This window comes from Vigna radiata, chromosome 4 (genome assembly GCF_000741045.1).
Source record: "Vigna radiata var. radiata cultivar VC1973A chromosome 4, Vradiata_ver6, whole genome shotgun sequence".
NCBI lineage: Eukaryota > Viridiplantae > Streptophyta > Magnoliopsida > Fabales > Fabaceae > Vigna > Vigna radiata.
This window is the reverse complement of record NC_028354.1, coordinates 13096951-13109740: the sequence shown is the minus strand read 5'-3', so window position 1 is coordinate 13109740 and position 12790 is coordinate 13096951.

Below are 12790 nucleotides of genomic sequence, written 5' to 3'. Positions count from 1 at the left end.
ATTGACAAATTTTATTAATAGAAAAAATTATTAATAATATATTTCATTATCTAAATAATTTACTATTAAATAAAATATATATTCTGAGAAATTTCATAGGTAAAACTCTTTAGTTAATCAAATTTATCAATGAATTTATTTTCGTTGATAAAATTTTATTAATTTCAAATTTTTTTAGTATTTTATCATACTTGAACTTTCACTCTTTTATGTTTGTGTTTTCATTTTTATCCACTAGTAAAAATAAAGTATTTATCGCGTATATTATGCATCGGTTCACCAGAAACCGCATCATAATACTGCGTAATGACCTATTTCCTAGTCAAATTTATAACATTGATGTCACGTCAGTACCATAATAAATTGTAGGGGGAATAGGTTGCGGTTCTCAGAGCAACTGCGACTTATTCCCCCTACAAACTTCTGACATTCCCCAAAAGGCAATTGGAAGGTAGCTGGGAGGATTCAGAACGTCAGGGAATAGGTTGCGGTTGTGAGGGGAACCGCAGCCTATTCCCTGATCTAAATAAATTTTAAATATTTAAGGGAATAGGCCGCGGTTGGACACTGAACCGCGGCATATTGTTTGAAAAAAATTTAAAAAATTTCATTTTGATTAATTTTTTCCAGGAGAATAGGCCGCGGTTAAGTGTTGAACCGCGACATATTCCCCTTTATTACCGTGGTTAAGTTTTGAACCGCGACATATTCCCCTCTAGGATAAAAAAATAAAACACACTGGAACAATATTGTCTCCTTCGCGCAAATAGTTTTCAGAGCATTGCTTCCCGTCGGCGACGCCATTCTGCTTCCATTTTCAATCGTTTTGCACCGTTTAAACTCAAATTTTTTCGATGCAATCACTATTTTCAACGTTGGGGAAGAGTTTTGACCGATCAAAATCGTCAACTTCCACTTGGAAATCGTCAACTTCTGTCGTGCCATTCCTCTATGTCACGCCTATTCCAAGTATTGCCCTTGATGCCCTTTGTAGTTTTTGCTTTCTTCAACATGATTTGTTCATTCGTTTTTGCATAATAATATTGTTTTCATAATGTACACATAGAAAATGTGTAGGCATAGAAAATTTTGACATAGAAAATTTAGAATTATTAGAATTTGCATAATAACAATTACTATTAGAATTATTAGAATTTAATCCTTAATAGAATTCCTAAACCTTATAATAATTGAGTAATCACGTGAAATTAATGTTTGAATGGTATGTATGAAATTGCAAGTTTGATTTTCAGTACCTTATCCTTTTATTTAATATTTAGAAATGGATCGAAATTAGATTAATTTACCACACATTAGTGCTGAGTACGAGAGAGGGATAGAGGAATTTATACAATTTGCACAACGTAATGATGGTACAAGTGATGATGAAGTGGAGTTTAGATGTCCTTGTGTGAACTGTTTGCATGGGAGAAAGTTGAACGCAACCTAAATTAGAGAACATCTTATATGTGATGGTTTCCTAAGATGCTATACAACATGGATATGGCACGACGAAGAAATGCACTTTCCGACTGACTCCTAAACTGAAAATGTTATTGATTCCACCATGGAAGAAGATCGATCAGATCAAGACAAATTAGAGGACATGATCCGCGATGTTGGCGCAAAATTTTTTGCCAAAGCTCATGTGTATGAGATGATGTCGACTGATGCAAAAACACATTTGTATGTTGGTTCAATTAAGTTCACACGTTTGTCAGCGGTGTTAAGGCTCATGAATTTGAAGGCCAACAATGGATGGACTGATAAGAGTTTTACAGAATTGTTGACGTTGCTGAATGAAATGCTGCCAGATGGAAATAATTACCTACTCGTAATTTTAATGCGAAGAAAATTCTTTGTCGAATAGGTATGAAGTAGAAAAAGATACATGCTTGTCCCAATGACTGCATCTTATATAGGAAAGAGTTTGAATTTTTGATAAAGTGTCCAAAATGTGGGTTATCACAATACAAGTAAAAAAGAAATAGTGAAGATAATGGTCAGATAGAAAAAAATGGATCTGCTTTGAAAGTAGTTTGGTACCTTCCAATAGTGCCCAGACTTAAGCGTTTGTTTGAGAATCCCAAAGATGCTAAAAACCTTAGATGGCATGCAGATGAGAGAAAAATTGACGGGCTGCTTCGTCATCCAGCTGATTCAAAGCAATGGAAAAATATTGATCAACAATTCCCCCAATTTGGTAAAGAGTGTAGAAATCTTAGGCTTGGTTTAGCCACTGACGGAATGAACCCATTTGGTAATCTGAGTACCAATCACAGTTGTTGGCCAGTTATATTGATAATTTACAACTTATCTCTTGCATTGTGCATGAAGAGGAAGTACATGATGTTGTCTATAATGATATCTGGTCTAAAGTAGCCTGAAAATGACATAGATGTTTATCTAAGCCCACTAGTTGAAGACTTCAAGGTTTTGTGGGTTGATGGGGTTGAAATATTTGATGCATTCGCTTTTCAAAATTTTGTGATGCGTGCAATGTTATTTTGCACCATTAATGACTTTCCAGCTTATGACAATTTGTCAAGATATAGTGTCAAGGGTCATAAAGCATGTCCTATCTGTGAAGAAAACACTGCAGCTCATCAATTGAAACACGAAAGAAAGACGGTGTATTTGCGTCATCGGAGATTTCTAAAATGTAATCATCCATATCGAAGGTTAAAAAAAGCATTCAATGGATATCAAGAGAGGGACGAAGCACCAAATCTATTTACTGACCTTTGAAATTCTTGAAAAAGTTAATAAAATACCTCATGTATTTGGGAAAACATCCAAGAAGTCATTTGTAACGACCCCTTGGAAGAAGAAATCAATATTCTTTGATCTTTCATATTGGTCAAAGTTAGATGTTAGAAATTGCATAAATGTCATGCATGTAGAGAAGAATGTGTGTGATAGTTTGATTGGTATACTAATCAACATTCAAGGAAAGACAAAAGATGGAGTGAATGCTCATTTGGATTTGGTTGACATGAATATCCGAGAAGAGTTGGCACCAAGGGAGATTGGTAAACGTACTATTTTCCTCTTGCATGTTACACAATGTCTAGAAAAGAGAAGATAAGTTTTTGCCTTTGTTTAAAGAGTATCAAAGTACCACAAGGATACTCTTCAAATATGAAGAGTTTAGTGTCGATGCAGGACTTAAAGCTTGTTGGCATGAAGTCTCACGATTGCCACGTCTTAATGCAACAATTGTTATCGGTGGCTATTCGTGGAATTTTGCCCAAAAATGTTAGGCAGACCATAAACAGGTTGTGTTCATTTTCTCGTCAATTTGTAGTAAAGCCATTGATCCTACAAAGTTAGATGAACTTCAAGGCGAGATTGTTATCATCTTGTGTCAACTAGAGATGTTTTTCCCTCCATCTTTTTTTGACATGATGGTACATTTACTTATTCATTTGGTTAGAGAAATCGAGTTGTGCGGACCTGTATACTTGGATGTAACCTATTAAGCGTTATATGAATATTTTGAAAGGGTACGTTAAAAATCCATATTGTCCCAAAGGTTCAATGATTGAAAGATATATTGCTGAAGAAAGTATCGAGTTTTGTTTAGATTACATGACATCAACAAATCCAATAGGAGTTCCTCGCACATCATGGTTGAATAAATTTTCTACAAGTAAAAGCATCCAAGGCGTGAATTTGGTGACAAAAAATCGCAAAGAATTGTTGCAAGCACATCTTTATATATTCAACAACACATATGAGGGGATCCCTTTCTTGGAAGCACACAGAGCCATTGTGAAGAATAAAAATCCAAGACAATAAGAGAAATGACAGTTGATGGAGCATAACAAAACATTTATGTCTTGGTTCAAATCTGAAATTGACAAAGAGCCACATTCTTCTCAAACTTTGTTGTGGCTTGCAAATAAGAGGAATGGTAGGTTAGTATAGTTGATATTATTCAATTAATCATTAACAAATACATATCATATGAACTAATTAATTAAATATATGTGACAGGCAATTAGAAGCAAAGCATAAGAAACAAGTGCCCAAAACAAAAACCCCCACCTATTATCTCGTGGTGGGTATAGGAAGCTTGAGGAGAAAATCCTCAAGCAAAAGGCAGATGCTAGATCACCATCTGAGAGTGGTAGCCCCCATCCTCCTTCTCCACCTTCTCGGCATGAGAAATGGAAGTTGGCTCGTATGAAACCATCGGGAGCCTACTCTTCTGACACTGCACGGGAAATTTCTGAAAGAATTGTAAGTTATCACCGTTCCTAAAATAATTATAATTTCATTATACATAATACATTGAACTTTTTAAAGAATAATGGTGTTTTGTAATGTTACAGGACTCCTTGGTTGAGTAGAGCTCCCAAGGTCAATTCACTCTAGAGGGTCGCCAGGATATTCTTACCGTTGCAATTGGATGACCTGAGCACCCTGTACGTGTACGTGCTGCTGGAACTGGAGTAGGCATTCGAGATTATTTTGGGAGCTCTTCTTGTCAGACTTCATATGCATACAGCGAAGCACAACAACAAAGGCTGACATAAGAGATTACAAAAAAGTTTCGAGCGGACCTTAGAGAGGAGCTTAGGACAGAGCTCAGGAAAAAGCTTAGGACAAAGCTCAAGGATGTATTGTATAATGAGGTTTGTGCCCTATGCCATCTCCTGTACAGGAACAGGAACATGTTGTGCCTCCCATAGGTAAAATTAATAAACATTTATGTGCAATTATTTCTATCTTTTGTATAATCTAACATTTACTCTAACAGGGAGAAACGGGAAATGAAGTTGTTCAGCATCAGCCGTCCCAGGGGATGACATGGACGATGTTAATCCATGTCTGCTATGCATTTTAAACGGTACCGAGACGGTGCTGGTAGCTCGTGGAACAATGTTTAAGGTAGTGACTGTTGTTCATGGTATGGAGCTATCAGTGGATGAGGTGAAGGTCTTAGTGGACGACATTATCATACCAGATGCCTCAGTTCCTCTGCCCACAGATGAGATTTTCACTGTGGCACATGCATTCCAGTCTTTTATCGCTGCCTAAACAATTGGTTGGTTCAGTTTCTGACCCCTCGGTATGAAATCTACTTTACACTTCTCAATTTTAAAGTTTACATGTTATTGATGTCAAAACTTATCTTATTTTTCCATGTAACAACAGACGCAGGCACATGAAAAGATTCCTCTATCTGAGGATGACCCTCTTGGTTTATTGCAATTACTTGCTGACATCATTGCAGATAAGCCTTTGGAGGTTGAATATGATGCTAATGTATTTGGGAGAGGCTTTGAGGTCCCATTATACCTGCATAGCCAAGATGTCAGAGAGTTTGCGTTGGGAACAAAAGAGTTGAATATTACATTAGTTCAGTTATGGATGATGTAAGTTTATGAGCAATTATGTATATAAAATTGATTTATATATCAAGTATACTTATATCAAAGTTGATTTTTAATTTCAGGTATATGTTTGGGATCAGTAACAACTAAGGTACAATGATGACTATGGGTTCATTGATCCCCAAGTCATTCACAAAACAAATGATTTTGATCAGATCACAGCACATCTCACAAGAAGATTTGCAAGCGGCAAGAAAATATATTTTATGCCTTATATATCTGGGTAAGTGAATTTTGTTAACATAATAAAGTTCCATATGTGATTTTAATATATAATAATTAAGTTATTATGAATTTCAGGCGCCATTAGCAACTTCTTGTTATTTCTATACAGGAGAGCTATACTTTGTGGTTCTGCTCATTGCACAAGTCTCCTTCCACATATCTCAGACAAGCAGTTGATTGGTAAGAACCTCAATGTTTGGACTTTCTATGCTATATAAATGTATGCTAAAACCTTTATATATATATATATATATATATATATATATATATATATATATATATAGTTGTATTCCAACAAGTATGATGATGGTTGGGAGATCAATTGCTACCAGTAGAAAGATTGCATGGATTTCTCTCAAGGTTTGACATATGCTAAAGTCATACTTTCTTATAGTTGTTTTGTTTTAATGTTTTTCATTAACTATTTAAAACTGTGATGATATATTGTAGTGTAACAGACAGAAGGGGTCATATGAATGTGAATACTATGTAATGTATTGGATGACCCACATTGTTCGTTCCCATATCACAAGAGGCTGGGAAACAGTAATATTTAAATTTAACAAATTTTGATTTTCTCCAACATTTGGAATTTATATACATTAATTAATATCAATTGTCTTGTGTAGAGATTCAAGACTATTACAACAATTCCTGAGAAGTCACTTTCATTCCTGAGAAAGTTGCTGCAAAATATTTAGTTAGATTATATAATAGTTCTTAGTTATTAGATTTAAAATACATTTGAAACATGTTGATTTATAGTTATTAGACTTTGTACTTTATGTGATGTTAAAATACATTTAAACATGTTTGATCTGTTGAAATTGAATTTGTGTACATATTTTGATATGTAGGTCTGTTTTTATGATAGTGGATATCACAAAAACAGACCTGCTATTAAAAAAAATTCCAGGAGAATATGTCATGGTTGTGACCACAACCATGGTAGAAAGTTACGTTTTTATTTTTTTTTTAAATAAGCGTTTTGGCCATGGTTGTAGCACGAACCGTGGTCTATTCTAGGCTTTTTACCGTGGTTTGAACTGCGGCCTATAGTTAAACGATTTTTTTTTAAGAAAAGGAGTTTTTGTCGCGGTTGTAGTAGGAACTGCGGTCTATTCCCCAGCTTTTTACTGTGGTTGGAATTGCGGCTTAAAGTCCCAGACTTTTTACCACGCTTACCGCGCTTCATAAACCGCGACGTATAGTGAAAAACAACTGCGGTCATTTCCCTTCGTTGCACTAGTCATCTCTTATAATTTGATCATGTTAAATAAAGAAAATCTGTTTGAATTTTATCATACTTTTAAACAAAATAAATTTTTATTTAGGTTAAAGTTTCTATATGTTTTTTTTACGATTTTCCCATTATGTATTAAAATAATATTTTTTCACTAGCCATTAATTTGTAATAGTTAAATATATGGCTAGAAATATTTGTATTATTGTTAATTTTTTTTTATCGCTACAATTGTTTTGTATTATTTTAAATTTAATTACTAATTGTAAGTTTTTTTCCATCTTCATTCTCGTGATATTTGTTCATATTGTTTTTATAGTTATCTTTGTCATTATTCTTATATTACTTTAGGCAGTGAATTTCTTCCCACGCTATCATGGAATCAACCCAGCCAGATATTACATGTTTCTACTTTTGTAATTTTGGGCTAATTAATTAATTAATTCAGAATACAGTGTAATCTAAGGAAGTTCTCAAGTGTTATTTCATTGCTCTGGTCAAGTCTTGTGAATAGGAGAAGCTCGCTCTTTGTGTATCAAAGGTCGGAGCGGTTCTCTTCAAGTTGGCAGAGATGATTCTTCCGGTTCGTTTGTCGATGGAAGATACTTGTTGCATCCTTCCGGTTCTTTAGTCGAAGGATGCTATTCTTAATTTTTATTCACTATATTGTAACTGTGAAACTGTTTTTGTGAAATCTTCAATTACTCTTTATAGTGATTAACAATTGGATGTAGAATTTGTTGATTCGGACCAGTATAAAAATATTCTGTGTGATTTTTCTACTTTCTATACTCTTTATATTTTATGAACATCAATTGTTTCTCAAAACGTTTGTAAGAAAATTAAAGGAGCCATTTTTTAAATTGACCGAACAAACTCTTAGCTTTCAACAATCCGTATCGTACTCTTTTTAATATTTCCACTACGCAAAAATGGTATCGATTGTTCCAACAGAATGGATGATACGTTCACCTATGTTTGAGTCACTGCCCTTGTTCATTCCTCATCTAGTATCACCTGAAAACAGTGGCAGCTCAATGACTATTTGCAAATCCCACAATTACACATAACTTTAATTGTTTAAGACTCATCTTGTACATTCAAGAAATCTATTGAGTTGTAGTAACAATTTAAAGGATAACCCAATCATTAACATTGCAAAAGAAGAGCCAATTGTAAAAACCTTAATTTTGTTAAAATGCTTTCATAATTCCTTGACTCTATGTTAAGCTTAACAACAAATGCAAGTTCATGAGATGAGAATTTGCCAAGCCTTTATAAGCTCTACTTTTACCATTTCAGAACACGCTTATATTCTTACGCTACGCTTCACGATGACTGAAGTGATTAAGTCTCTATCTTCAATTACAATTCCACTGATTCCCACATTGTTAACCTGCATAGAACAACATTTCATATTGAAACATGTTAACACAGAAAATTATTATATGTAAAGAATTGATTTTCTTCAAGCCATTAGAAAAATTTATCCCAATCAAATGACTAGATGTTAAAGGAATCTTTTAGATTGATTCAATGAAATATTTTCTTAAGTCTAACAAAAGAAGTATGCTTTCATACGCACATAACTAACATTCTAAAAAAGGGTAAATGACATCAGAAGGAGGATGAGCACACCAAACAAACAAACTTTCACTTTTAACTGAAGCTTAAGTACGAAAGATTTTTGAGAAAAACTTAAACTTAGAACAAACAAAAGAGAGAGGCATCAAAGTCTCATTTTACAAGAATATCAAGTTTACCAAATTTGGATTTGATAAAATCTGCTAGAGTAGCTACACTTGCAGCATCAGCCACATCTAGCTGACGAAACAACAAAGCCATTTTATACTTCATTTAGTTAACAAAATACAGTATAACTAGGTTAGCTCCTACCTTCAATCCTATGGAGCTTTCTTTGAAGCGGGTCGAATCATTGGTTGACCAGACCAAGAACCCTTACTCTAAAAGGGGAATATGAATGAAAACTTAGAGAGGTGACCGGCGAACTCGACGACGGTGATCGACAAACTCCACTTTGATGGCTTAGTCACCACAAAAGATGAACGGTAGAAAGAAAGAATTTAGGGATTGAGGCTAAACGAGAGTGAAAAACACATGGTTGAATGTGATTGATGAACTTGGAACGAGAGTGAAAGAAGAGAGGGTGCAAAAGGAAGAGAAATTAGGGCTTGCCGCGAACGTGAAAAAAACCTTGAGACTTAGAGATAGCGAGACTGAAATTATAGAGGAAAATGGGAAAATCATATTTAGGTAGATATTATGACAGGTTTTTCAAAGCCAGTCATAATACATTACCAAAATTGTCCACCATTCTCATGTATTGTTATAGGTATTCATAACTCTTTGAGACAAACTTGGACTTAGAACAAACAAAAGAAAGAAGCATCAAAGTCTCATTTTACCAGAATATCAAGTTTACCAAATTGGGATTTGATAAAATCTGCTAGAGTATACTTCATTTAGTTAACAAAATACAGTATAACTAGGTTAGCTCTTACCTCCACTCCTATGGAGCTTTCTTTGAAGCGGGTCGAATCACTGCTTGATCGGACCAAGAACCCTTACTCCGAAAGGGGAGCGTGAACGAACACTGAGGAAGGTGACTAGCGAACTCAACGACAATGACCGACAAACTCCACTTTGATGGCTTGGTCACCACAACGAGAGTGAAGAACACGTGGTTGAATGACATTGATGAATTTGGAACGAGAGTGAAGAAGAGAGGGTGCAAAGGGAAGAGAAATTAGGGCTTGCCGCTAATGTGAAAATAACCTCGAGACTTAGCGGTAGCGAGACTAAAATTGTAGAGAAAAATGGGAAAATCGGATTTAGAGAGATATTAGGATAGGTTTTTCAAAACAATTCATAATACATTACCAAAATTTTCCACCACTATCATGTATTATCACAGGTGTCCATAAGTCTGTCATTATACATTTTGAATTTACTTACAAGTTTGCTACCATGTTTCATTGTATGATTGGTGCCCACAACTCAATCTAATATGTTTTGAACTTATTTACAACTTTTGCACCTCGTTACATATTACATATCTTATGTTTTATAGTATGACTGGTGCCCACAACTCCGTCATAATATATCTTATGTTTATTGCAACCTATTATGATTGGTGGTTTACACATGTGATAATTTGTCGTTACAATGCTCTCTCTCTCTCTCTCTATATATATATATATATATATATATATATATATATATATATATATATATATATTAATTATGGAATATTAAAATGTATAATAATAATAATAATAAAGTGGGTATAGGATTATAGATTCACGAATTTGTTCTAAGTAATGTTTAGATAAATAAATAAATTAAATGAATAAATGAGTTTGACTTTTTTTTTCAAATTTCATTAAAACCTTTTTTAATTTTCTATATATATTTTTTTAAATTTTACTTAAAAGATAAATTTATGTAAAATATTAATTATGATGTGAGAATAAAGTTAATAATAGTAGTTTAATAATTAAATAATAAATAAGTTTTAATTTATATTATTTTTAAAAATAAATTATAAATTATAATAAATCTATTAAGCAGAAAATAGGAAAAGAAAATAAACATAATCTAATATTTATTAAAATATAAAATAGTAATAGTTATTGGATTTAAATGTTTGTAAAGTTAAATATAATCCAATAATAAAATTACAAATAACATGAAATATATTAAAGGTTAAACAATGTTTGAGGTTCTTATTTTTTGTTATTAGTCTCAAATAGGTTCTTAATTATTTTTTGATTTAATTGAGTCTTTATTTTTGAAAAATTGATACAATCAGGTTCTCGTAGTTTATAACATACTAAAGTTGTTAAAAAGAATATCACGTATCATTTTGTGTTTTTTTTAAAATATTTTTTAGCAAGTTCAACAATACCAATAAGGTGAACCAATTTATAACTCATAAAAAACGAAAATGAAAGTTTATCAAAAACCAAAAAACGAAACTAACCTTCTTGAAGGTGGATTCGTCACCAGAATAAAGTGTTGCCGCTAAAAAGGGAGAAAGGAGAACGTGCCTGTACTCCAAAGAGTATATGTGCGCAAAATAAGTCAGCCGAAATGAAAGAAAATCATACCTAAAGTAGTTAATCAACATGCATGTGTTAAATGAAAGAAATAATACATGTGTTGGTCGTCGAAAGCCTCACCTGAGAAGGGTTTGAGTAAAGAAGAAATTCTCGTGCAATAAAAATGAATAAATTTTCACCCTCCCGCCCATATTTTTAATGAATTCACTAACATATAATGTCTCTAAAGTGATATTGCAACATTTTATAGCTCTTTGACGTTTGAAACTAGGGCATTCAATGTCATTCGTGTGTACATTTTCACCTTTGCGCCAAACATTTTCATCAAATTTTTCCAATATCTTGGAAATTAAGAATTCCAACATCTAATAACCATATGATGTTGGAAAGTATAAATTTGACGTCAAAATTCAACATTTATTGAAAAAAAATGTCATTGATCATTTTTTACGCTGACATTTTCACATTACGACATTAAACACGAAACGAAAAAGAAGAAAATTAGAGATTGCTATTGAACATCTTTCTCTTTAATTTTTATGTATGAACAATTAGTTGTACGAATAATATTAATGTGTTGAAAAATTATATTGAATAATATAGTTTATTTCATATAATAATATTCAATTTTAATTTCATATTATTTGATTTTTTGTTGTTATTAGACCAATTTTATCATAATCAATAATACCTAAAAGAAATTAATCTAATATTATCCCACATTCCCGTTGGTTATAGAACCTTGGATATTATTGGGGTTTATGAAACCCATACAAGTAGCGGCAATTTATTAAAACATTTTCAAAATAATGACACTTTCCATAAAAGCTTTGTAAATAGTGACAATTTGATCAAAACTCGGTGATTTTCTTAAAACCCTGAAAAATTGCAACGGTTAGAGAAAAAATCATTGATAATTACTTACCGATGCAGATATTTTTAAAGGATTCCATAACTGTGAAAAATATATTTTTTATGATTAAAATCGTCAATAACGTTAAAAATAACTCCCGGTGAGGTTGCATATTTTTGTAATGTCTAGTAATTTTAAAATTAAATAAATGTAAGTGGGAATAAAAAATAAATATCCATGACATAGAAGTGCAAGTTTACTATTTTTCTTTATAAAATTGTACATAGTTCATATGAAACACATCAGTTCCATTTATAGCATGTGCGAATGAGTGGTTGCTCATATCTACATGGTCCATCTTTGTGTATATACCATTGAATGTGTGGATCCAAATCGATATCCCTAGATTGGTCGTATGCATCAAAATACAACAAAGGACCATTTCCCCATTGACACGAACAAAAGAAAAGTGTTCCCCCAATGAAAAAGTTAGGTAGAAAATTCCATTGGAAACTTTGCTTAAGAGGGAGTAGGTGAAATCCAAGATCATCATTTTTTGATTTACAGTGAATGTTTAGATTTTCTTTTCCCTCCAAACTATTCGTAATTATCACAGTAGTTCTTGCCCATCTCCTATCCGTATTTTCGAGAGTAGTTTTTGCCCATGCCAACGTGAGCATGCACAACAATAGAAAGATTTTCGTGAACACAGACATTGAAAACAACAATTTTTTCTCCTAATGAATCTATTATATATATACAGAGGCTGAAAAACAATGGCTTAATGACGAAGGACAAAAGTGTCTTTTCACTGTTGTATTTAACCTGAAAAATATTTATGATAAAATTTAAATTATAGGATAACATTTATTTAAAAATTACTCTTTTAATTTTGTCTTAATTAATCAATTAATTAATTCACATTTCGTAAAAATAATTTGAGTTATAAGAAAAGACTTATTCCAATGTTACTTTTTTATAATCT